The sequence below is a fragment of the Uloborus diversus genome, chromosome 3 (assembly GCF_026930045.1).
Source record: "Uloborus diversus isolate 005 chromosome 3, Udiv.v.3.1, whole genome shotgun sequence".
NCBI classification, from domain to species: domain Eukaryota; kingdom Metazoa; phylum Arthropoda; class Arachnida; order Araneae; family Uloboridae; genus Uloborus; species Uloborus diversus.
Genome location: NC_072733.1, coordinates 76,805,023 through 76,827,844, shown reverse-complemented (window position 1 = coordinate 76,827,844; position 22,822 = coordinate 76,805,023). Strand labels below are relative to the sequence as shown.

The window sequence follows — 22,822 nt, the reverse complement described above, 5'->3', positions numbered from 1 at the left end:
TACATATATAGAAGAGATTATGACATTGACGCCGGCATAATCATGTGCAGGGGAGTGCGTATTCACTCCCCTGCTGTAAATCAGTAAAAAAAAAAAAGTTCAATAGTTTTTTATTTATTTATTTATTTTTATATCTATTTTAAGCATTTATTTACCTATTATGTTTTATTTTATGTATTTATTTGCTTTTATATTTATTCATTTATTTATAACTTAGTTTTATTTATTTAGTTCGTCCTTTATAAAAAAAAATTTTAATTTTAAAAGTCAAGGGGGTAATAGTGCATCCTCTTAACGGCACTCGTTCGCATAAACATGAGGTCAACAGTTTTCATGATGTACTTTATAGTTTAAGTATTTTGTAGTTTCAACTTTATTCAAAATAAATTTAATGTTGGAGAAGAAATATTCTAATATTATTTAAATAACACATATTGAACTAATGTGCATGCAATTCTCTTTCAAATGTAAACAACACTGTAAGTCCCATAAGAATTCAGTTGAAGAAAATAATTTATAGAAAAAAAAAGATTTCAATGGACATTTTAGCAAAAATTGCAAAACATTGACCATATTATTTGCTGTAACTGCTGATCCATTCATGGTATCACTTTGAAAACGTTCGGATGCAATTAGACAAATAAATTGAAAATCATAGTACATTTTATTAGAAATTTTTAAGGACACTTGCTTGAAAAAAAAATTTTTTGTTTTCAAAAAATTGTTTCTGAAATTTAATTTTATGTAATTGTCTACAAAATAAGCTATTTTAAAACACTGTAGCCTCCATAGAACTTGAGTTATAACATTTTAAAGTTCTGCCGGCAAGTACAAAAAGTGCTATTTAACGAATTTCAAAAATAATTACTCATCAATTATAAATGATAAAATTTCCCTTAACTATAAATAAATTTAAGAGATCAAAAAGTAAAATATTTTAAAGTTTCATGAAAATCTGCGATGGACAGGTTGATAGACTTTTTTTTTTTGTTTGTTTTTGGTGATTTGACATGAGATAGGTTTAAAAATGGTTTAAAAATTTATACAATCGCACGTGTTCAATAAACAAGTTTCTTGAATAATTAGTTAATATTATCAGTCGAGCAATTGTCCTATAAGATGATAATTTTCGCAATAAAGCTAAAGTTAAGAAGAAAAAAAAAATAAAACGTCATAGAAAGGCAGGCATGAAGACAGAAATCCGGTTGCATTTTCCTAAATACAATGCAAAAATTAAGCTTTCTGCGAAATTTTAAAAGTAGTTGAAATCAATAAAACTCTTAGTTAAATAGAAAAAAAAATTCAGAAGTAATAAGATGTGTTATGATATATCGTTCACCGGCGACAATAGTTTGAAATGTCAAAAGTTTGATTTAAAAAAGAAAAAAAAAGTTATAACTATGGTTTTAACTCGAATTTAATACTTTTTTTTGCGCCAGAACATACTGACAAAAAGCTAGTTTACAAAACTGGTGCGTTTGAACGATAATGGCAAATCAATAAAAATTCACTGAAAGAAAAATTTTCAAACTTTAGTTAACACTATTAGTTTAGACCAGAAGAACTTACTAGTAAACATAACATTATAAATATTTTACATGTATACTCGTATTTAATTATATTTCCCTTTTTATATATATTTCATTTTTACATTACACATATACTGCATTTAAGAACAAATCACTTTTCAACAAATCAGAAAAGTAGTTTTTCGTAAAATCTGAACTTTATCCAATTAGGCTGTTATTTTTTTGATTATTTTTTAAAATTATTTTTTATTTATTTATTTATTTTTTTATTTTCGAAACGTGAGATTATAGTCAGCGAGAGATGTGCTATTCCGTTTACCAAAGTGTATTTTAAAAAATAAAAACAATTCTTACTAAAACCACTGTCATCCAGTTAGACCAGTGAGGAAAACAAATCTGAAAATCCGCTATCAAATACTTGCGATTTGCTAAATATATTGTGGAACTTTTTAATGTTACAGATAAGAAAGTACCAGCTGCACAGATTCTCGCCTTTTCTTCAAGTTTAAGGTTCACTCAGTGAGAAAATAATGTTCACACACATTTTATGCCGATTTTGTTTTCCGTGTTCCATTTATTTTGATTTATAAGCAACTTAACTGATTAGTGAAGTGACACTTCCTTTTTCTTACTTTGGAAAAAAATTAGTCTGTGAGAAAAAGTTTCGTTCATCAACAGATATGTGCACTGATCGGTTTAATGAAAATCGAGTTCAAACAGAAAATTTGAAACTTAAAATTAAAAACAATTTTCATTAATTAGAGAAGTTTATATTGCAGAGTCGTTTTTAATAGTCGTTGAAAAAAAAAAAAAAAACCCTGTGACCCACTTTCCCTAACCAACTCTAATTTGGATTCTGAAACTTTGAATTCAAACTATGTTTTTCGAAATCACAAGTTGCGACAAGATCCTACACGTTAGAATTAATGTTTCTAGAAACGGCTCTCCCCCCACCCCCACCCCTAAGCATGTCCCTCCTCCTGAGTGGTTACGTGTGTACAGTTGTGTGTGTGTGTGTGTGTAGGTTTACGTGTGTACACGTAGGCGTGTGTATGTGTATAAAGGTGGGCGCGCGTGTGTGAGTGTGTATGTGTATGAGCATGCGTGTATAGGACATGGACGCCACCACCCAGCAGAAGTGGATTCCGGGGGACAGTGTTCAGGACCAGAGGAGCCGTGCCGGTGGGCAGTGGTGCTGCAGAGGAATCTGGTCCAAGCTGAAAAAGGAACCACAACATCAAGGGCTGTCAAGTGAGAACAATAAGCAATCATGATTGCTCAAAACGTTAAGGACGTAAAATTTTGCATTTCTTTGTCTTATTTCATTTTTGTGAGACGCGGTAGAAAAAAATAAAAATAAAATAAGTTAACAAAAGCATATGAAGTAAAATCGTCAAATTTTGCGATTTTTTTAAATCGTTTAAAAAACTTCTCCGTTTTTTTATGCTTAAAAGGACATTTGAATCTTTTTTCTATCTTAGTTAGAAGGAAAGATATAATTATTTTTGTTGCATGCATTTAACTAATATTATATTCAACTTAAAAACTTTAAACTCTTTTTTTCTCCATGAGGCAATTTTTCTCGATTTTTTGAATTCCAACTCTTATAAGTCAAGAACTGATTAAAGTAATGAAATTTCGAGTACATCTTTTTCAAACAAGTTTACTTTGATTTTTATGTGGCAAATTTGGAAAAAAAAAAAAAAAAAAAGAAAAAAAAAGTTTACGAACTGCAAAAAATGTGATTTAAAAAAAAAATATTTTCGAATTTTTAGAAATTTTTCTTCAAATATTTTCCATTTTTTTTATTGAACTAATATTTTTTAAATCGCCGAATAAAATTTAAAGTTTAGATACTTGCATAATGTTTTTTAAAAACAATTTGAAAATTGATCAAGAATATTTTGAGTTTTTGCAATTTAAAGCAGCCCCATATTTTTGAAAAAATAAAATAAATGGAAGTAAAATTTTTTAAAAAGAATATCTATGTTATGGTTTTGCTTATTAATGCTGAATCAGTGCAAAAAATTTCAAAACTCTAAACTGTTTAATATTTTTTTTTTCAAAATGTGTCCCGGACCCCCTTAAGTAAAAATGTAACTGATTTAAAATAAAGTTCTAAATAAAAGTGCAAAAATAAGTAATTCTAACGATTTCTGATACAGATTGTAATTTTAGGCCAATTTAAAATGTGAAAAATGTAAATGAATGATGGTTCATATTCACCTGTAAGCAATGCAGTTTTTTATTTCGGCAGATATTTTGATTTTAAATTTTTCGTACAAATAAGAGGATTCCTATGATACAAAATCAGTTCTAATTGAAAACAAAAGCTATTCGCATATTTTTTACTCGAGTTTGTAAAACATCGTCTGCTTAGAAAAGCAAATTTTCGCAGTTTGTATGATTTTGAAAGTGCTAACCATCGGTTGAAAACTAACACTATCCTTTTTCACTCAAATTGCGCTTTTTAATACTCGGTTGATGGAAAGCTATAATTCTGCACTTTTTGGAAAATAAATAAATAAATAAGTAATAATAATATTAATAAATTAAAATGAAATAAATAAATATTCAACTTTTCAACTATTGAAACACTGCTGAAAATATGCGTTTTCGGTAACTAAACGACGGTAGGCAATATTGTTATCAATAAGACAGCAAAAAAAAAAAAAAAAAAAAAAAAAAAATCAAGGTGCAATTTTAAGTGGAAGCCTTGTTCCGTATCTGCGCCAAAGAGCAAGAGAGAGAGAGAGAGAGAGAGAGAGAGGGGGGGGGGGGAGGGGAGAGAGAGAGAGATCTTCGAATAATGTCTGGGTCAGAGTTTTGGGTGAAACAAAATTTTTGCTAAAACAAGTTTGATAAAATAAAACAAAACAACTACAACAACTTCCAAAAGCTGATTAATGTTCTATTTAAAAAATTCTTTGTAAGTAAATCTCCGATTTGTATTCAATCAGAAGATTTTAAATGATAAAATGTTTCTCTTAAAACAGTAACATTTTCAGCATCTCTGGGGAAAATGTCCCGCGCGAAGTTTCAATTGACACTATGGGATAGGTCTGATTAAAAAATAACTTATGCCTTTCATTGTATTTCCAATCGTTGTTTCAGTAGCACTCAGACTTTTATCTCGTTAACACATACCAACGGGTCATTTGTATCCCAATGAATATTGAATAAATCCCCCCTGTAAATCTTTTTTTTAGAAAAGAATATCAATATTGAGAGGTTAAGTTAAAACTTGTACACCAGTTGTAAACTAAATAAAAAATTTTGAAAAAAAAAAAATAGAACCGACTTCAAAATTGCTCTAAAAAGTGAAAAATAATTTTATTCTTTAAACACCATCGATAATACTTTTAAACATAATTTTTGAAGTTGGCGCAAAAACGATCGATAAAATCATTCACAGCCATAACTCAACTACAAGTATAAATTTAACCAGGTCCAGTTTCTTCACTACCACATGCATTACGGATTGATGACAGCACATTTGAGTAACGATATAAATGTTCCGTTCCTAAGTTTGGATGATTTTTTGATAAAAATATGAACGAAGCATGGTTACAATGGATTTTACTTTTTGTTTTTGCGCCAACTTCAAAAATTATGTTTAAAAGTATTATCGATGGTGTTTAAAGAATAAAATTATTTTTCACTTTTTAGAGCAATTTTGAAGTCGGTTCTATTTTTTTTTTCAAAATTTTTTTATTTCATTCTTTTTAGTGTAAATGTAGATATTTAAGTAAAAGTAAGAAGTTACCTAGTAAGAAGTGCGGCTCTATATCACTGTATTGCTTTAGAAAAGCCTTTATTCAAAATTATCATTACAATTACTATTAATGTTACAGTTATATGGCACCAATCTTTTATAACAATGAGTTTCATATTGTCGCGTAGATGAAGATAGCGAAGACAATGTGAAAGCCAAATGAAGCGAATACTCGTTAGTCTCAACTCGAGATCTTTATTCAGAACCACGAATGAACGTTACATCTCCTTATATACAACTTGAAAAAGTTCTGGAACTTTCCAGACTTGAAAAGATACAGAAATTAATAGAACATTCGAGAAAATACGGGAAACAGTAGAAACGAAATTTTAGTAAAATTCACTTTGTCCTAGTCGGGATTTGAACCCGGGTCGCTCGTGTGGGAGACGAGGATTCTACCACTGAGCCACCGTTATCCACGGATGAAAAGTGCGAAATTCGCTACAATATCATTTTAATCATTTAATAGGGAAATTTACTGTTTTTTGCCCATAACTTTTTTTCTAAAGAACAAATATGGTCAAACAAAGTAATGGGACCTAAGTTGAGCCATCCTCTATCCATTAAAAAAAGAATCATCAAAATCGGTTCACTAGGTGGGACGCTATGAGTGGACAAACAAAAAAAAAACATACATACGGTATGAATTGATAACCGCCTCCTTTTTGAAGTCGGTTAAAAAAAGGTTTAAATCAAAGCACGAAAGATAAAGTAACTCTCAGGGAGAAAAACTTATAGAATTCGAACAGAATAAATTCGCAACACGTGTGGGTGAGGGCTAACTGATGAACTTATTTACTATTAGTTAATTTTTATATTCAATGTAATTTTTATGCATAAATGTTTATGGTTTTCACTTTTTTGATTTTACGATATATTTAATCATTCTCAATCCCTCTGAACTGAAGTTCTGTAAATTGAGCTTGTAACTAAATATTTTACACATTTGAGTTCGAATAAAACAATCAAATTCTTAGAATCAAAATGTGAGAATTAAAATGAAACTAGTCGACCCGTGCGGAACTCCGCACTGTGCTTCGAATCGTTTCATAAGGCATTTCGCTCTTTAAAAATTTCAAAGAAAGAACATTATGAAGAAGAACCGAAAAAAAGTAAGCGCAGAAGAGAAGATATGTAATTTAAAGACATCAGTAAGAAAACCTCGTTAAATACAACGTTGTGATAATTTGATCATCGCTCACCTTTTGGTCGTACATATTTTCAATGCAAACATAAATATCATTAAAAGTGGCTGAGTAGTGACTCGTGAAAAAGCAATAATTGTGCATGTGAAAAAAAACAGGTTGTGGCAAATACAGTGCTGCCCATGTGAGCATCTGACAGGAAAAAAAGAAACATTAAAGAGATATTTATTGGCACGGATTCAAATTGGCGCCATTCTGATTAACAGCCCGACACCCCAACAAACCTAGCAATTGCGCCTTCCTTTTCGAAAGCTATTCATTGAAGGAATGCGTAGTAAAAAACAGCAAAAAAGCTTTTTGCCAGAAAAAATAATAATACTAAGATCATGCTTCCAAATTTTGTCATTAACCAGCATGATACGATTTAAAATTATTCGTAATGCATGGAATTTGATTAAAGAATGACGAATATCTCACGTATCGATTGAAATAAACATTCTAGAGAAGTAATAAATTAGATTGAAAATAAGTGTTTTTATCTTTGAATATTGAACTATTTCACATAGAAGGTTGCTTTAACCGTTACGACTTAAATGCCCGCACATGTTTCTCCTTTATTCGAACACTTAAAATTCAAAACCAAAACCAGTTGAACTGAGTCCGTTTTTTAAGTGTAATTTTTCGAACGTAGACAAAATGTTTTTTTTTTTTTTTCAGCAGAAAGCAGAGGAGTAGAAAATGATTTCTTGCTAGTGAAGTTGATAATAACTTTAATGCTTTATATCGTATTCGCGCGAATAAAAAATTAAAGGTTTACTGGGTGAAACTCGTAGTTTTAATTTGGCGTAGTATTTTTTTTCATTTGTACAAAAGGTTGAAAACTGCTATTAGAAAAATCTACATTTCAGCATACAATGAAAATGTTTTTCTGCACAAAAAGGATTTCCTTTAGGTATATCTAATACTTTTTTATGCTTATATTATGCTGAGTGATCTGGATGTAGTCAAAGCTTAAAAAAAAGGAAGAACACACTTCGATTAACAGTCAACTTATCCGAATCATAACTGTAGCCTGCATAAAGGAGTCGAAACACCAAGTAGCATTCCCACTGCATTTATTTTACTACGCGTGTATGTTATTAGTACATGTAATGCGTAATACTAATATAAATTTGATATTATGTCGAACAGCCCAAGCTTGCCCGAAGTTCAGATAGTTTATAGCCGAACGCTCTACCGAAATAATCTTATCAATTTAACCGAACAACTAAGTCCAGTGCTTTTAAGCTTTATTAAAATATAAACACACACACACAGGCTTTTTTTTTTTTTTTTTGCCGAAAGCGACGTAAAAAATTGGAAAACTGCATTAGAACTTTGCTTTAAAAAAATGCATAAGAACTACAGACTGCATCAAGGATTTGAAACAGCAAGGAGCGTTTTCGAAAACTTGATTTTTCGACCGTAAGTCTATTTTTTGTCGTTAGCCAGCCTGATAAGTTTCAAAATGAGAGGGGAATAATATATAAGATAAGATATTGAAGAGAAATGTTTTTATTTTTGAAAATTTTTACAATTTGTAACCGCAGGCTGCTTGAACCGTTATAACTTAGATGGCAGCACGTGTTCATCATTTAACAGCACGGTTAAAATACAAAAAAAAAAAAAAAAAAAAGAACTATGCTCTTTTTTAAGCGTGGCTTTTCGAATGTAGTAAAAATGTGATAAGCTATTTTTTTTTGCAAAAAAAAGGAAAAAATATATATTTTATCCTTCAAATTGAGGTAGTGATTTTTTTATTTGTACAAAGAGTCAAAAAGTCATTAGACAAATATATATTTCAATATACGATTTATTATTTTCTTCTGAACAAAAAACAATTCTATTGTAGTCTGAAATCTTAAACCTGTTACTTATATTTTCACTTACATTATGCTTTAATTTTCTTACCAGAGCCAAAGCTTTAAAAAAAACCGTACAATTCAGAAGTACTTTAGTACAAAACCACATCAAGTTTTCTTAACAGCAAAGTGCGTTTCCTACTCATTTATTCTATTTCCTCAGATTTGTTATTCACTAAATTAAGTGTGCATGTAATGCACGATATTTCTCTAATTTATTTGATGCAGATTGTCCGGACGTGCGCCCGAACACACATTCTCCTAGTTACGAGGGGAACGCTCTGCCGATCAAGGTATTCAGCTCTGTCGGTCATAGTGCAAGTTAAAGTTATAAGTTTAACCGAAAATCTCATTCTGGTTCTTTAAAACAGGTTTTTTGGCTGAAAAAAACAATTTTTTGACCGTGGGTCTATTTTTCGTCAGTAGCCAGCACCACAAGCTTTAAAATAAGGTGTAAATCAAAGAAATCGATCAAGAATTGAGGAAAATCTGACGTAGAACCCAAAAACAGGCTACAGAAATAATATATAAGGATAACGTAATTCTAACTGCAAGTGAAGAGATACGACTCACTTTTATTTGCACTTATAATTATTACATTGCTTGATTTCGCTTCTCATAGACTAACGTACATTAGAAAAAATTGCAATTCCAAAAATTGAAAATAAGTTTTGTCAAAAATGTTTACATTGTTTATGTTCCATGGAGAGCTTATATAGACGTTATAATTAAATTGTATATTAAAAATTAAATGGATCATTATAAAAAAGGATACAACAAGTACGAATTTCATGGTAGAACAGAAAATGTCTCTTTACCACAATAAAATTCAAATAAGAAGATTTAAACCTAACTATACAAATGAACTCTTCTTCCACACTCATTTAAATATTAAATGCAAAAAAATGAACTTCTTTCTTTTTCTGCCTCGATCTATATTCTGAAGAACTATAACAAGTTCGTGCACACACACACACACGCATATATATATATATATATATATATATATATATATATATATATATATATATATATATATATATATATATATATATATATATATATATATATATATATATATATATATATATATATATATATATATATATATATATCCCACCAAAAACATTCTGTAAAAAACTAGCCAAGTCTCGATGGAGCTGCTTGTTTATCTCTAAAAAGTAGTGAAATCTAGACAAAGTCATGACAAGTCTAAGGTTCTTTACTGCGATTTCTTTATTATTATAGTTAATGTTGTGTGACTTGGCCGTTAAACATTCTTTATACGTTAGTGGGTACAAGTCAATTTTGTTTACACGTTTTCCAAGTGGCAATTTTCCATCGTCAATGGGTAGCGGTTCTGGCGAAAGATTGGTGCAATGGTGTCATGGAGCACCTGGTTTTATACTCTTGTGTACCATTTAACGGCCAAGTCACACAACATTAACTATAATAATAAAGAAATCGCAGTAAGGAACCTTAGACTTGTCATGACTTTGTCTAGATTTCACTACTTTTTAGAGATAAACAAGCAGCTCCATCGAGACTTGGCTAGTTTTTTACAGAATGTTTTTGGTGGGATTTCACTTCTTTTTGTAGAAACATTTAATTTGTGCAATGTTCGAGTAGACTAAAGTTAGGCTAGATTAAATTAGAAGATGTGTCCCACTACGCTGGACTTTAGCAATGACAGTCGATTTTTTTATGTACCAATAGTAGAAGGGGGCATTACCATATCTCTAATACACCTGAGGGTTCTTCATTAGATACTTCAGCTTTCGATTTTTGACATCAAATAAAGCGGCCCGCCAAGTTGAATATTTTTTATAAAGGCGTTATGTCGATCTCGAATAGTTTGGTTGGGCTCTTGTGTTTTCTAATCAGGGTCACTCCAGATCTTCAATTAGCTTAGTTTTTATAGTTTTCCCTTTATGTGGCTATCAAACCCTAACTCTGTACCAAATTTCACATCTCTGAGTTCATGGGAAGTACTAGTTCTATTTTGATGATCATGAGTGAGTGAGTGTCATAAATGCGAAACTTTGCTTTCGCTTAACTTCAGAACTAAATGACCTACAGACTTGAAATTTCGGATTTTAAGTATGTGATGATAGCTTACTGGATGACGAAAATTTCTGCGTTCTAGTCTCACCAGAAGGTTCTCAAATAGGGGCCCGAAAATGCGGCGAAATGGTTCCAGTAAAGATGGTACGGCAGTGTTTGCTTCGCGCTCGACTTGGCGGGGGCACTGCCGTGCCCCCAAATATATATATATATATATATATATATATATATATATATATATATATATATATATATATATATATATATATATATATATATATATATATATATATATATATATATATATATATATATATGTATATTAGGGTGGTCCTTATTTGTATGGGAAAAAAAAATTTCGGAATTCAACAAGTGACGCCCCCTAGTTTTGTGACACTATAATAAAAAGTAATCGGTGCAAAATTTGAACTCGATCGGTCAATAATAACACGTGCCCCTAGGACGTTGAACTTTAACACTTTTGATAATTTTCCCACAAAACTTCGAGTTTTTACTTCAGACCCCGTATATCGTTTCTCCTGTGTTTGCAAAATATATTTACTGCGAGGTAGCACTAAAATTAATCTTTTTAATTACTTCATATCGTCTAAAGATTTTACATTGAATAAGAATAAAATATTGCTTTAGGAACTTTACCTTAATCGTACGCTTTTCTCAATGTATCTCAATCGTGTGCATTTTTTTCCCGATAGTGTTGGAATGTCTGTAAAATACTAAACTACTTTTGTGACTCATATTTGGTAAATTGATTGTGAAATTCTTCGATTAATTGTGCTCCTCTTTCAGTTGTATCATTCACAACATTCAGCATTTTAACGATATCTCTTTCCTTTTAATAGCTTCCTTCATTTTGCCACGAATCAGGATCAACTAGGAAAACATCTTTTGGGTGTTTGTAACTTATCAAACAGTTTTATTGACTTGTAATTGATTCTATAAAGAGGAAGATCTTTACTAAGAAAGTATTCCAAATCATCTACTGTTATCTGAAATTTTTAAATACAGTCATCAGACACGTCTTCCTATTCAGCAAGCTTTTTGTTGAAGTTGTCCTTTCCTATCTTCAAAGTTAATTCCTTCATCCAATACGGACAAAGCTACTAGTTCATCCCCTAAGTACCATAAGTGATTTATGAATTTTTCAATCACTGCTTCTGCTGCATGTTTGTCATCATTTTGTACGCTGAAGGTTTTTTAGACACTAGACTTTAAATTAATTTAAATGGCCTTGAATGGGTTGCTGCGAAAAACTATATCTTCATACAACATTTAACTGTAAAACAGCATTTACGGGCAATCCCTTCATGTAGTGTCAATTTAAATTGCTTCCTAAATATATAAATTTTCTAACAAGAAATTCCTTTTGCCACCCCTCTGGGTCAGGGATAAGCTCCAGGTTGCCGAAAACATATCCCTTTAGGAGGGAGGACTTCACCAAGAAATATTATTACACGTTATGAGAATTCTCTGTAATATTTCTTAATTCCGCTTTCTATGAACAATAATATGTCATCAAATTCTTCTTTTAGAGTTTAAGTGGTATGTGTAATTTTTTAATTTTGAAGCGCTTAAATAATGGAAGATCGAGTCTAGAACTAAGAAAGGCAAAAACTTCTTTAAAGACACTCTGCAGTACGATTTCAAGTGCATGATGATAGCAATACAAATGCAATATATCACCGTTCAGCTTTTGCTCTAAAAAATTACCTGCACAATTTATACGGCCGGTATTGTAAGCCGCTGTATAAAACACTACAGCTTTGAATAGTTAGCAATAAAGAGCAATAATTTAAGATATCATATACAACTGAAGAAATATCTCAGAAATTCTGAGTAGCTGTTCAACATTGGAACCTGAAGCTATCATGGTAAGCCTATCGGCGTTTTCTTTTTTTTTCAGTTACATCTGGAGGTAGCTTTGTATCCCAGGGAATAACTAAAAAATCGAAATTTAAATTCATGAAATCTGATTTTACCTCTCGAAGATTTTCTCTTGCTCTCTTAAGGGATGTACGACTGATCATGAAGTTATTTGGATTTAAATTTACTGCATCTACATAGGCTGTTAATAAATGAGCAGATTCTTTGTTCTTATTATAGCATTTGTCTAACATTGATGAAATGCGAGCAGATCTCAATAGTTGTCGTTGTTTTGCGTTGTGGTAGACCAGATATAGAAAAAAAAAGGTTCAACAGGTTAGGATAGATACCCATTTCGGTTTCTACATCTTGTGAATTGCAAGAGGAATTTCATGATAATAAAGGACTATGTACTGAAATAGAAGACAGTTTAAAGTATAGATTTTTACATTATTCCGATCTGGAATTTTTTTAAATTTATATTTTAGATATGGAAAATAAGAGTTTATTTTTATGGTAGAGTAATCAAGGATTTTTCAAAATTTAAATTATAAGAATGAATAAATATTTAAGTATATAACTAAAGAACAGCGAATTAAAATGTAATTGTCATTACTTATATTTCTTGCATGGAAACCTAGTGACCCTATTTGCCACACCTATTACATACACAGAAAATTTTCTAAACCAACACCCCCAAAGCCTGGAGGAGGCAATTTGTTGCTGTCAAAAATCATTCATTAATGGCTTTAGAATCCCTTGTGTCCATCTTGGTTGAAAGAAATGCTCCCCTGCCGCTTGGTTTGAAACGAGCGCGAATAGCGGTATGCCTGTCCCAAGGCCATTGGTGACTTTGCATGTACCCTATGTAATATGTAAAATTTTACAGAACGAAAGTGAGAGAATGATTGGTCTGGAAGTAGCAACATCTACTGAGGTTCAAAATTACTTTAAATATGAAACCTAGGAACATTTTTACATAAAAATGAGAAAATCCGCAATTTTTTCTTTAAAACACAAAAAGGGGGCCCTAGGGGCACGTGTTAATATTCATGGATTGACTTAAAATTTTGCATGGATCATTTATTTGTATAATGGAACAAATTGAGGGGGCGTCGTGTAAAATATCTGCAACTTCAAAAATAAGGACCAACCTAATATATATATATATATATATATATATATATATATATATATATATATATATATATATATATATATATATATATATATATATCACATTGTCTTAGTTCTGCACATCGATTAAAAGGTTTCATGAAATTTCTACGCAGTTGGCTAATCCTTGGTTTTTCATAACTTTTTAGATCATTTTATACGTAGGTTACAAGGAAATACAATTAATGTTCTATATCAAATCTACACAATAAATTGCTTTGTAAGAAAACGCGTTTTTTAAATTTTGTTATTTATTTTTTTTTGTATCAAATACACTTTAGATTTGAAACAATTCTCGTCGGAGACAGAATTTTCTGTTGTTTGCACCTGGATGTAGTTCAATCCAACATCTATATTCAAACAAGCCGATAACACTTATTTTATTAAAGAGATTTTACTGGTTCTGCCGCCTCAAGGAGTTATTTAAAGGCATTTCATTGCTTGTTATTTTAATGAAATTTTCAATTTCAAGATGATTAAATGATGCCGTAGTTGAGATGTCTGTTCCATGTCTTTTCAAAGAACAAGATCAAAACATGTAGTCAAACTTAGATTCGAATAAGGGAAGCACTCAGCTAAATTAGTAGACCGTTTTTATCTGAATAATCTCTAAAAAGCAGGAAACTATTTGCAAGAAAGATCAGAAGTCTGAGAATTTGCTAATTGTTGTAACAGAAACATAAAAGCAAAGCCTCTGAATGAAAAATAGTATTTTTAAATCATTTTGAGTAGTTTATAATCCTAGCCATTTCAAAGTACGAATATGTGAGAATAATACGTCGCAGAAAGGAAAATGATAATTTAAAAATTCTTATGGAGAAAGAAAGATCGGAAAATGTTTTATGATGTTTTTTTTTTTTTTTTTTGCTTTTACAGGGAGTTTCCACTAGAGGGTCTGGTGGGGTAAAGTGGTCAGCGGGACAAAGTGGTCAGACATCAAAAAGTTGTAGTTTCGAAATAAGTATTCCAATATTTAAAATTATTAATTATATTTTCAATTAAAAATTTTATTTCCTGACAGTCCTTTATTTAGATAAAATAATCGTTTGAATTTTCATATGAAGGATTTTAAAGCCTGAAAGTCTTTTCAAACTTCTCCGAACTTTTGTTTATTAAAATTTCAGCGGATTGGCAGTGCAGAAAGCTTCATAGGGGAAGGTTGCCGTCAATGAACCACATAACACTTTTGACCTTTTTTAGGAAGTAGCTCAGACTCAAAATTTATATTGACGATAGGAAACTTTCTCAGAATATTTCTCCTTTAATACAAATATTCGCTTTTATGCTAACTGTATTTAATAAAGAATAAAAATTAAAAAGAAATATTTTAGCATGTGGTCCATTCATGGGAACCAGTTGCTATGGATGAACCATTGAGTTTCCATCGATGGACCACATTCTCAAAAAATAAAATCAATTCGTAAAATATAGATAGTTATTACAGGAGATAAATGAGCACTTCAAATAATAGTAAGTTATTCAAAAAGAGAAAATTGGATTTTTTTTAATTATTTTTTTATCACAGTAGAAACATAAAACCCCCTCAGGACTCGCACAACACATCTGTTTTCACCACACCTCGCTCACCACTTGATATTTTCTAACAGGTAACTTACTCTTAGCTAAAATTTCATGGAGCCCCTTTTGCGCAAATGGGAGTCCTGTTTCATCCAAGTTCTAAAATTTTGATGAACAAAGATTTTACTTGACGACAAGGATTTTGCTATAGCACGTAGCATGCCCTCAGTTAACCACTGGCTTATTTTACTTATTTGGGTATATTTTTCTGAAACAGCAAACGTATTTGAAACTTTATTAAAATTTACTTTAACAAATACTGAATCGACTACACAAGTTTTTAAGTTGAAAACATAATAACTGAGGGGAGTTTCTAAAACTTATTTTAAAAATATTTTTTTATCATTATCACACTTATTTAAAAAGATTGATCAATTATCAAAGATAATTGAGCTGAAACTTTAATAACATTTCTAAGATTCCATGAATGAAGCATTTTGTCAGCTGGTTCATTTATAGAAACACCTAGCGGTTCAATTATAGAAACTGTGTCATTTTGAATATTCTCATAGTTGTCACTGCTATGACGATTCATCATTGTACTTGAAAATGCACTCTTTCAAGTCAATGTTCCCATTTAGTTGTTCAGTTATATTTAAAGCATGTAAAAACAAAATGTAAATGTCGATCATTAGTAAGTGAACAGTAGAAATTTTATTTGGACGTTTAACAATATGATGTATTGATTCAAGCTCCTTGACGATTCTGCATTGGACAGTTTTGAGACAAAAGAGGACACTAAAATTGATTTCGTGCCTGAGAAAACTGTGGTGGGGAAAATATCTTCGAAGTCCAGTCATGGAACCGGTTCATTGACCGCAACCTTCCCCCCACATGTCTCAAGAACACTTTCAAATCAAAAGCTAGATGATTTTATTTTACGTAATATTTCAGTACAATTTAAGTAAGATGGGGTAAAGTGATCACAAGATTAGGCTAAACGTATATCACTATTTAAATACTAATTTCACTAAATATATATTCTTTTTACAGTAATTGGAATTAAATGTAACTAAGCTCAGATGTAAGTATGGGCCTAGTTTACGTCAATTCAGGCAAAAACGGAAAAAAATATTTTCTTTATAGCCAAGAATATTTGCAGTTTGTAGATTAACCATCATAGAAGCACAAAGTTACTACTTAGTGTTTTTGTGGATTGTTAGATGTTTGTGAAATATGAAGGAAAAAACCCCATCAAAAGAGTTTATTGTGCAAATTATTGAAAAGAGTTACTCTCAGTAATATGATAAAAAAAAATCAAACATTGGAATTTATCACATAATCAGTGATAACACTGATTAAATTGCAGAGCCCGATTTGATTGAAATTCTTGATGAGCCAACTTTTGACCATATATAGTAAACCCTTGTTTTACTCCGGTTTATTTTACGCGGTTTCGATTATACGCGGTTTAAGATTTGACACCTTTATTTTATTTTACGCGAATGAGTTTCGGTTTTACGCGGATGCGGCAATGCAAACAGACAACATTTTCCTCTCTTTCATAATCCAAACTCCTAAAGATTGCAGATTACACGTAATAAACTGCATTTCGGTGTGCTAATAACCGAACTTGGGCCACATTTATGCTTTGGGAGACATTTTATGCGATTGGTTCCAGAGCTCTTTCCAGAATTAAAGTTATTGAACTCACTGGAAGAAGAGCTTTTAGGAGTGACAAAGGAGGCCAAAACCAAACAGGATACCGACATTGGTGATACACAACCAAAAACGTTCACATTGAAAATTTTGAGCCATTCCTAGACAATAGAAATGATCTTTCTGATTTGTTAGTGAAAGAAGATTCTATCATGGAAATGACGCAAGTGATCATGGATGCGTTAATGCTCTGTAAAGAATTACAGAGAAAAATTCTTAATGACTGCCAAAAGACTATCATAGTCAGCTCTTCTTTATAAACAGAACACGAAATTAGTTTATGTTTTCTTTATGCATGTTGTGCGTAAAAATCTATATAAATTCACATTAAACTTATTATACAGTTAGTCATCACTAGATAAAGTATATTTTTATCTACGGAACCTAACCACAACTTTAACACTACTATTAGGTCTCAATTTACGCGGTTTCGATTTACGCGGCATTTCCGTGAAACGTTATCCCCGCGTAAAACGAGGGTTTACTGTGAAGGGCTTTATAAATTCTAATTTAATTAAATGAAGTCATTGCTTTCAAAGAATGAGCTATGTTGAGTATTTTTAAAAAGTATGATTATTTATAATGGTTTTACTATTTTTAACTATGATCACTATACCAAGGGGTAAAGTGGTCATAAAATACATACGGAAAAGAAAGTATCATAAGACTAAAAATCAATTTCTTCTCTTAAAATTCAATACAAAGTGTTCTTTATTAATGTAATGTAAAATAAAAAAATAAAAAAAGAGTAGAGGCATGAAAGAATTTCTATTATCTATTATCTACTTTCTATTACGCTCCAAATTTAAGAAATTTCATTTATACGTTTTGGATTATATAGGCTATCTTATAGCAGTTATAAGTTTACTACATTTTTCTTTTAGCTGCATTTGATCCATAGACATATTTTTTTACGCATTACAGCAATAGAGTATGTAACAAGAGAGTAGAAACCGAATTCACTTTGATAAGTTTTAAGTTTGCGACCATGAACAGATGGCGCTAGGCGTTCAATATCATTTCGGTTTCACACAAGATCACGTGAGTTGAAGTTGTCTTTTGGCATGTGGAAATACCCTGCATCAGTTCCAGTAGCTTATTTTTGGACATTGAAAGAATCTTACGAAAATATGAAGATATTGCTTCATGAAATCGATTACTCAGATCATAATTAGGGAATATGTAAACTTTTTAAAGTAATTGCCATTCTCATTGTTCTGCAACTCGATTATACAAGATACTGCAACTTTCTGTGCAAGTGGAACAGCAGGGCAAAACATGAACATTACATAAAAAAGATATGGCTAGAGCGCAAACAATACATATTGCACATGAAAACAAAAATGCAAAACGTTCCTCTAATTGATAAAAACATAAGTAGTCTCCCAGCTTCACACATAAAGTTGGGATTAATGAAGAATTTAGTTAAAGCAATAGATAAAAAATAATTATTAAATAAAAACAAAAAACCCGACTGCGTTAAAAACCAAAAAATATATAAGCCCAGTAGTTTAGAATGTCATTAAGTACTACTGAATAACTACACGATTGAAATAGTTTTATAATCGCCGCACACATAAGACAAATCATAAATTCTAAAACAGAATAGAAGGATCAACAGTCAGGGCACATTCCTTTTTGACCAATCAAGGAACCCCGTAAAATTTGAATGGGGTCCGACTGTTGATTCTTCTATTCTGCTTTTGAATTTATGATTTGTCTTATGTGTGTATTGATTATAAAACACTTTCAATGTTGTAGTTATTCAGTGATACTTAATAACATTCTAAACTACACTGTTAAAACCAGGAGTGCCTCAGAGGTAACGAATTTCACCCTAGGGTGAAAAAACGGTGCATCAGGGTGCAACGGAGGCTAGGAATTGTCGTTAAAGTGCTTTAAGTTCCTCAGTGGGTGAACGACGTTAACAAAAGTGCTAAAAGACCATTCAATAGGAGGGCGACTCGTTGCGCATGCGCCCTGACATATCGTCCAACGATGACTTCAATTTCAATGGCGGACGAAGGAAGTTGCAACGAAATTTACTTTCACATTGAATGAAGTAGAAAACAGAAAATTTCGTGGATTTACCTTTGAAATCTCGCGTAAGTAAAGGCATTTGATCATATTGCAGCTCTTAGGGCTACACATAGGCGAACATATTTAAAAGTGTTAAAGTATGTTGACAACTGCTTATTGTTCCGTTTACCTTATTAAACATTTAATGTCTTGCTATTTATATTTCGCAAAACTGTTACCTAAAACTATCTATCAATACTATCTTGAACGACAACAACATTAAAAACAAAAACGTTTAAATCAGCTGATAATTGAATAGTTAATTCCGGAATAAAATGCATCGACGTGAGCAGATATACCAAATGTCTATTTCTTCTCAATGAAGTAACTACGTAGAAGAAACGAACAGAGAAGCAAAAGTGAAAATGAAATAACAGTTTAAAAAACTACAAAAAAGAAAAAAAAAAAAACACGCTTTAGTAGCAAAATGAACTGAAAAGTAAAAAATAATCTTTGAATGACAAGTATGTAAAGTAATTGACCAAACACTTAATTTTACTGTAGTAAAAAAAAAGCGTGGGGGGCTGCGTATTTACATTTTTGCTTGGTTAACAAGTGGAAGAAATTTATGACAGCTGATAAGAAGCCCCCACGCTTTTTTTATTACAGTAAATTACGTGTTTGGTCAATTACTTTATATACTTGTAACCCAAAGATTATTTTCAACTTTTTAGTTCATTTTGCTACTGAAGCGTGTTTTTTTAGTTTTTTAAACTATTAATTTATTTATTTCTGAAAAATATAAAGTTCTTATTACTGTTTTTTTTTTTTTTCAAACAAGATTTAGATACTAAATATTGCTAACACTTGTAACTCTTAAATGAAATCTTGGTGCGTGTGTTCGATTTTTATAATGGAATGTATATTAGTATTCTATTGCATTATTTGCATTAGACATTTTAAATGTTTTCTGGTAAATTCATGAGCAAACATTGTCACACTCTGCAGCTCTGATTTGTACGTTGTAAGTAATTCTAATAAGCCACTGGCTCAAAGGAAAGTTGGACCCACAAACATACAAGTTCAGCTAATAAAAGCTTGTTAGTTAGAATAAATTAATAACTTATCGTTAATAAATCGATTTAATTATAGAACATTGCATTGTCATCGGGTCCGAGGTTCATTCCAAATTTTAAAAGAATCCGATCACAAAAAATGGGCGAAAATTGAGTTGCAAGATTATAAATTTAATTCCGGTGTAGAGATGAAAACAGTCGGAAAAAAACCGGAAAATTTCCGAAAAAAACGGAAGAAAAAACGTTTTTTTCCGAAGGAATAAATTTCCACTTCGGAAAAAAAAAAAAGAATTTTTTCAACTTTTCAGGGTTTTAATTGAAATTTTCAGCAAAAAGTGATTAGAAATTTCTCAAGCTTAAATTCTGATGCAATTTCCTCCCCCTCCCGTTTTATGTTAAAATACTGTCTAACGTTAATGCAAGTTGTTGTATGACAATATAATTTGCATATAGATCAAAAAATGTTTAATAATACATTTTACAAAAAAGCTTAAGCCAATAACCTCAGTGAACCCTTTATTTTCCATCTTCATAAAACAAACAAGCATAACTTAATCACAAAACTATGTTTCTGCTGACTGCAAACCAAATGTACAGGGTGCGGCAAAAAAAAAAAAAAAAAAAAAAAAAAAAAAAAAAAAAAAAAAAAAAAAAAAAAAAACGGGGCAAGCAATTTTCCAAGAAACTTTATTAAAAACAAATAAACTAACAAAAAAAAAATAATAATAATATGAGAAGACCTTTAGCAATCATTAAATTTAATTGGTTTCAAACTATCAGTCTTTTGCAGTAATAGAGAGATACAACTGCTTTTTGAAATTTTCATTCAAGGGCAGCAAGTCCTTTTATCAATCCTATTCCCTATAAAGCAATTGGTTTAGAGAGTTCAATTTTACGTGTTCTTTAGGATTAGACCTTTGACTCTAAAATAAGTCATACAGTGTAATAAATGGGATTGAGGTCGAATGAGTAGAGCGTTCACTCAAAAGATATCTTGTCAAAAACATGCGCTTTGCACCACTCTTGTCTTTTTGGCCATATGAATCGGTGTGGGGTTAAAGGAAAATGTCCAGTCTACAATGCTGAAGTGCTCTTAGGCTTCCAGAAGAACAATAACCTCTAAAATGTCCTTCTGGTTCACTTTTTGATTTATTTTACGGCCCTCATCCACAAAAAACTAGATATTTTTTGTCGCTTGTCCTGATTCCATCTCAGACCAAGCCTGACTTCGGATTTTGGCGATATCTAACACTTTCTAAGGTGATCGGAGTGTCGTCTACCAAGGGCACCCATATGTAAAATTTTAAGGGGGGCGGGGACTCTGATATTTTATCCATGGTCTAGCAGGAAATTTTCCCCGTGGAAACCGACTTTAATACAGATTAGAGCTAATAAAATTTAACATTTTTGATAACTAATTCATTAATGGTTGGAGAAAAAATGTTTTTACATTTTTACAAAGAAAAAAGTATTAAAAGGAAGAGGAAGTTCTCATTTCCAAAGGGGAAGGGGGGCTTGAGCCCCCACTTCCCCCCTATATGAGAGCCTATGGTGTCTACAGACCAAATGCTATGGTTCTGGGGGATATGAACCGGTTGAACGGTAAATCAGTGAAAGGTATCTCTTCCAGCGTGGACTTGCGGACCCGTCTCAAATGTTTCTGGCATCTTTCGAGTCATACGAATGCCTGAATTTTTGGAACTTGCAAAACTTCTGTTTGAGTTGTTTTTTCCCTTAGTCGCATTTATCGGTCACAAATTTTCACAAACGACTGCTCTCGTGGAAGCCCGAGGATTTCATTGAACTCATTTTTGGATGACCTAACGATTAACTGAAATGTTCACTGTTCGTTTTTGCACACTTTCCGGACATCGACTATCATTTCCAAGCCACTTGAAACGGCATGCCGTTTCAAATACTGCTTGTCGAGGCACAACAAGCAAATGAACTGTCGTTCTACTTGGTTAAACAACTTAAAATAGCTGGTATTTCGTTTAAAATTGCAAGAAAACCGAAAAGCGATACATAAACTAGGTTATATATTGTAAGTTATTTCCTAATAAAGTGAGAAACAAAAATAAATTAGGAACTCATAAAAAGGAAATTACCTTTCTTCCATTCGATGATACGATTTTTGTCCGATATTTTTTTTACCGCACCCTGTATACTGCCGTGTTAAGCAAAAAACGGGACTTTGCAGTTGGGCTCAAGCTGAGATATTGTGTTTTAAAGAGTGGCTCTTCCATATATTTGATTCAGATGTCTTTTTTTTTTACAGAATTTTTCAAAACAATAACTCTTGATCAAATGACCCTAAAACATTTTATTTATTAAGTAAAATACGAAACAGAGAACAACTTGGTTATAATAACTCAAATGTGTTCAAAAGGGCTGGTATGACTACTGTTACTACTGTGCTTAGCACGGCCGTATGAATAAACTGAAACTCCAGTTTAATTTTGGTTCAGCTTAAGAAAAAAACAATTTAGTTTTGATTTGGACTTAGACTGAATTGGAAAAAATCAAAACTCAATAGCTTTCATTTTCAGACAGCAACATTGTATTATTTTTCTTCCAAAAAAAAAAAAAAAAAAAAAAATATCAATCTTGTTTGAAAGTCGAAAATTTCAGAAGTTTTAAAGGCAATCTAAAATCGAAAATGTAATTGTCACAATTAGACACACATTACCCAATATTATTGGTTGAGTGACGACTTGACTTATTTCTGGGTTTGACCATGAAATCCCTCTACTCAGTTATAAAACAAAAAGGTTTTTTCTTCTAATTAATTTTACCTTTATGTGCATTTCTGTCAAGCAGAAAAAGAAGATGTGTGGATAGCATATATTTTTTAATTCTTAACCCGTTATATGTTACAAGAAACACAGAGCTATTAAGAAGCCCAAATTTTATTCATAAAAAATCAAATTTTCCATTTTTTTCCAATTTTTCCCGAAAAAACAGGTAAAAAACCGGTATTTTTCACCACTTCAAAATTTTCGGAAATTTTACATCTCCA

The 22,822-nt window shown here is 31.3% G+C and overlaps 1 protein-coding gene across 3 annotated transcripts in view; it reads right to left on the bottom strand.

Annotated features, from left to right (window-relative positions):
• Nucleotides 1-22,822, bottom strand: part of LOC129218220 (protein ABHD11-like) — a 62,030-nt gene that overhangs the window by 14,169 nt on the left and 25,039 nt on the right. Inside the window, exon 1 of one of the 3 annotated variants that reach the window (XM_054852441.1) lies at nucleotides 1,884-1,992. The exons of the other annotated variants lie outside the window; for them this stretch is intronic. The gene's annotated coding sequence lies outside the window, so the exon portion shown is untranslated. Of the gene's footprint in view, nucleotides 1-1,883; nucleotides 1,993-22,822 lie in introns of those variants that run through there. 3 annotated transcript variants of the gene reach the window in all.